The following is a 5,147-nucleotide window of genomic DNA, read 5'->3' as shown; positions in this document are numbered from 1 at the left end:
GGCTTCTTTTTTTTTCCTCTTTTTTTTTTTTTTTTTGTCAGCCAATGCCCTTTTAATATTGCACTGCTCATCTGACTGCACAGTAGTACAACAGAAAAAGGGCCCTGGTCAACAACAGTAAAGAAACTGAACACAGGGTGTGTTATAATGGATTACATTTTAAACTGATTTATCAAAATCACACGTGCCCCACACAGAGTGAATCCACAAAATGACTGGGAATTTTAATGTAAATCTTAGACCTTGCATGTACCGGTCATAACAGTAATTGTGGTCATAATCAACCTAACGCGATGTTATTTGAACAATTAAAGCAATTTATGTTTCCTATACGCGTACGTCTAAAATAAGTAGTACTGGAAGGCAAAAATAATTATAACAAATTAAAAATCTCCAAACCTTCCAATTGAATATGCTGGCTGTTATTAAAGCTTAAAATGAGGGAAACAACGCACATGTAATTATACAAAACCAAGCAGGACGTGGCAATATCTCCATTTAGCAGCAATGGTTTCACATGTTTTTCATGCAATCTCAGCAGCAATAGCGATGAACACACTGCTTTGAGTGAGATACGAAGGAAGAGAGAAAAAATAGGGCAAAGAGCACATTCCCCCGATACAGCATGAGAAACCTTCGTTTAATATGTATTATTCTTGTCCCCTTTGCCAAAGTGGCAATTTGAAACCCCCCTGGTTAGGGGACAAGGTGAGGGGGCGGAGGCTCCTTAAGGTTGTTATTTTCAATGCATACATTAACAATGCTTTTGGACACTTGGTGGGGAAAAAAAAACACGGAAGATTTAAATTTTTCCTAAAATAAACCTTTATATTTGGCTGAGATGTAAATATTCATCCGAACTGTAGAAATCATATTTTTTTGGCTAGCTTAAAAACACACATTTATGCACCACCTCGTGAAAACCTCCAGTACAATTTTACACTTTTTTTTCGCAATTAGAATGGCACTGTAAACGCACACAAAAAGCCTCGATTTCAATGCATTCAGAAATGTATCCACAAACACAGCACTTGCAACAAAATAACAGAGTATTGCAAATAAAAACGGCACATTTTGTTTCGGTTTATATAGGCTTTACACCTGGAGCTAAAAAAAGAAAAAGAAAAGTGGCACATCGTGTTTCTACTTCTCTATTTCACTTGAGCTCGCAAAATCCTTTATTTCCCAAATCGTTTATTTTACAGTTACTGATTTAGACTGTGTAGAAAAACACGTGGAAAATACGGACTAGGCTTCCCAGACCCTTTTGCAAGTTAATCATTGGCTTCTTGAGAATATGGTGAAGTTCGATGCTTTACATGGATTCCTCGGACTAAATACCCAACCATGTGGCTGCAACAGATCACCACTGATGACAATAGAAGAGAAAGAAAGGAGATTGTTCCCTCTGACTGAATGACAGCCTGACAGGCAAGACTTCTCAAACGCGATGCCCTCTTGATATCCTCACCAGCGCGCTCTTCACATTTCTAACTACAGCCATGTTCGGGGGGCTTCTATGGCACCCCATTCGTCGTTCTCCCCACCCAAGCCGACTCAACGTTGTCGTTTTTGCCCCTGAGCTCCCACCATTTCCACCAAATCACCCGGATGCTACTCACAGACAGAAAGAGAACCCCCTAAATTTCATGAATGGTACCTGGCCAAGGGAGGGACAATCCTTGAAAGCAGAAGACACCGACAAAAAGAGAAAAAGTTGGACCGAAGGGTTACAAGGCAAGAAGCGCGAATTTCTTCAAATATATTCGCACTCATCCTGCGAAACATAGTGCCATCCCGTCACGCTTGCGCATTCTTTCCCCTCATGGTCTAAAAACTCAAAACCGTAATTTATCCATGGCAAGCCACTGGCCCTCTTTGCTCAAGACTCCATCTTTGCCTAGTTGACATTCAGCTCTTGCTGAAGCAAATTCCTCATTTGCATGCGTCTTCGCGATTGGCTCGTTTCTGCGCTAGTCTTTGCCGCTTGAAGAACCATTGGTTGAAGGCAAAGGCCTTTAACTGTCTTGTGAATCCTGCGATAGGCTACTTGGAGTGAAACGTCACCGTATAGTTTTAGTTTAACAATGAACACTCAAATTCTGCTCTCCATTCACAAATGTCTTCTTATGCTAGATTGAAAGACTACATGGATTGTAGTTTTAAAGTAGCAGATTGCATGAAAACGGTTATTAAATTCCACGCCACAGGAACAAAAACAGTAAGGTACATTTTAGAAACGTTTACTGTGAACTGTAGCCTACGTTTAAAAAAAACTAGTAAAAATCCTAAAATAATTCTAATGGAATTTGATCATCATTTCTATCTCTAGAACTATCAGAATAGAGCTATCAAAAATAAACAAATAAGAATCCTATAAGAATGTAAAAGGATCCTACTGCATTCTAATAAAACAGAAAAAATAGGAATTTCTTCTTTTTATCTTTTCATCAATTATCCAGACGGACCTTATGTGACTTGTAGAGAATCTTATAGGATTCTTATTGATCTACAAATGGAAATGTCAAATTTCTACAAATAGAAGTTTCATTAGCATTGAGGATTCTTTGACTTTTCCACTTGAATGCAGGAAAAAGACCCATTTATTTGCACTTGCATGCAGAAAACCATAATGACCATTTAAAATATTTAAAAATGGTATACGCTGTACAAATAACCTGCAGTTGTTAACAAAAGAGCTATATCTGCCTGATTTAACCGATAAAATTTAGTTTTTTTGGTATGAATTTATGTATACAGATCAGTGATGTTAAATAATTGATGTAGGCTACATTCAATAGTTCTTATAGTTGCATGTTTCCCATTAGTTTTTCCAGTCAAATTAAACATTTAATTATTATATAGGCTATTTAATCTAACTGCTGTTAGCCTAATACAGACAGTTTGAAAAGAAAAGCTAATTCTAGTTTTCTTTGGTGGGCCTAATGCTTTGCAAGAATTTGACGGCCCCGCTGATTTTTGTAGGCTCTCAGAGACGACAGCTTAGAGAAGCAACTGTGGAATGCACTGGGAAAGCTATAGGTCTTCGAGATAGATATGGTGACCTGAGGAGAGAGAGGAAGGGGGGCCCTCAGTGGAGGCCCTTTGGTTGACGCCTAGAGGAGGGCAGCGGCCTGTAAAATCCGGCATTCCTGACCAATGAAGCTTAAATAATGGCATTGTCCGGCGGAAAAGAACCGCCTCTCTCTGTCTTACTCTCCCACGTTTACTGCGGGGACCTGATTGTGTAGCTAATCAGCAGAGAGCGTTTGATCCAAAGCAGAGCGTGAATTCAGTATGCAGCGGATACTCCTCTCCCCCTCTATAAAACACACACACACACACACACACACACACACACGAAAGGGCCTATATCCTAGCTATACCTTCTTAGTGCACTGTGTGTTTGTTTGGAATATAGAAAACAAATCAGAAGCAGAACATGCAGGCCTTGGGATGAGTGTTCTGGGAAGGTTTAAAAAATAAAGTCTAAAAATAATGTTTTTAGAATGTGAGGAACTGGTTCTTAATAGGAACCCCATACTAACGTTAAAGGGACGTTGTGTGTTTGCTGGGTAGGCTACATAAATCATGGCATGTCATCGAAAAGCAACCGAAACCCTTTGGCCGTAAACCCATTAGCAAAATAGCATGCACAAATTTGCATGCACTTCACAATTGTCAACGAACCATTAATCCTCTTCGCATGCAACGGTTAATATATAGCCTGTGTTCTTGTTTTGTTCGTGATGCACGTGCTGCCCTTTGTGTCCATGTGATCTCGAGGGAATGCCACGCGCTCAAACTTTCAAAACACACACACATGCGCACAAGCAAGAGTTTACAGTAACCCGACTATTTTTACGCATTTGAAATTATAAATATGTATACACGGTTAAATGAACAAGAATAAAATATGTACAGAAAATCTTATATACTTTTTTTTTTTTTTTTAGAAATTGTGTTTTTTTTAGGCTTATAAACTTATGTTAAGTATTTCATTAGATCAAATGCTTCAGTGATTTGTATATTATATGCTGTAAACATTTCGCTTTAATTGTTTAAGACCAAGTGCAATATTAAAAAAAAAAAAAATTAACTTGATTTAAATTGGAGTTCGTTCTGTGTATATTCCTGCAAGAAAAATAAAACGTTCTTATTCATCCAACCCATGTTGCATTTGAGGAAGAGAGGAAAATATAGAAAATCTCCGCCTCTTTAGTGACCATGTGACCAAACCCTGTTGGTCACGCCCACGTCCCAGCAAAGAAGTAAACTCTGTGTTTGCTAAAAGGTAGTTTGCGCTTATTTTTGTTTATTCACACGGCTTTGTTATTGATGTTTTATTATCTAAATGTCTACAAATACATCGTTCCAAGATATTTTGTACAGACAGATTTTGGCCAATTATTTTAAATAGCCTATACACACAATTACTGCACTTCTCTCATATAAGCTCAAAACTTTCATTTCATTTACAGTTGTTTTCACTCAAACATTTATGTGTAATTTCACCATGAAAGTATCTTAGAAAACCTCATGGTACGTTTGTCTTTCAGGTTTAATTGCAGCAGTGTAGCCTATATGTTTTTCTACACTCTTGAAATTGAACAAACATATTTAAAGCTGTAGGATTTTGCTAGAACTAAATTTCTGACATCAAATAAAATGTTTGTAATAACATAACGAAGCATTTTGATGCATCTTTCTGGATGCATGTCTGTTTGTGTTTCATGTGAACAACAGTTTAGCTGTCAATGAGAAAGAAAACAAAATGAACCAAAATTAATTTGGTTTTAGAACAAATCTTGTAAATCATCACAAAAATAAATCAAACTCTTGAGTTGTATTTTAGAGGGTTAGTGTGTGTAATTTATTATAGTTATTACATGACATATAAATAAGTGTGAGCAGAATAAATCTCACATTTAGAAGTAAATATCATTTCCAAACAAATAGCTCAAGGTCCTGCAGCATGTACAATTTTCAGAAATGTGGATATGTGTCAAGCAGCTCATACATATCATTGCGTTTTATGTAATGATTAAATAATTATAATAATGAAAAAATAATTAGCATGCAGTTTATGCTGAATTTAAATTTTAATGTGCAAAATGTATGTTTTATGTGCAAAAACATCTGACACC

The 5,147-nt window shown here is 37.0% G+C and overlaps 1 protein-coding gene across 1 annotated transcript in view; it reads right to left on the bottom strand.

Moving 5' to 3' along the window:
• ydjc (YdjC chitooligosaccharide deacetylase homolog) overlaps nucleotides 1–1,884 on the bottom strand; it is a 26,829-nt gene extending 24,945 nt beyond the window's left edge. Inside the window, exon 1 of the mRNA XM_016507605.1 lies at nucleotides 1,661–1,884. The gene's annotated coding sequence lies outside the window, so the exon portion shown is untranslated. The remainder of the gene's footprint in view (nucleotides 1–1,660) is intronic.
• Nucleotides 1,885–5,147: the final 3,263 nt, after the last annotated feature.

The sequence above is a fragment of the Sinocyclocheilus anshuiensis genome, unplaced genomic scaffold (genome assembly GCF_001515605.1).
Source record: "Sinocyclocheilus anshuiensis isolate Anshui unplaced genomic scaffold, SAMN03320099.WGS_v1.1 scaffold117, whole genome shotgun sequence".
NCBI lineage: Eukaryota > Metazoa > Chordata > Actinopteri > Cypriniformes > Cyprinidae > Sinocyclocheilus > Sinocyclocheilus anshuiensis.
The sequence above is the reverse complement of the archived record's forward strand: the minus strand, read 5'-3'. Positions and strand labels throughout refer to the sequence as shown.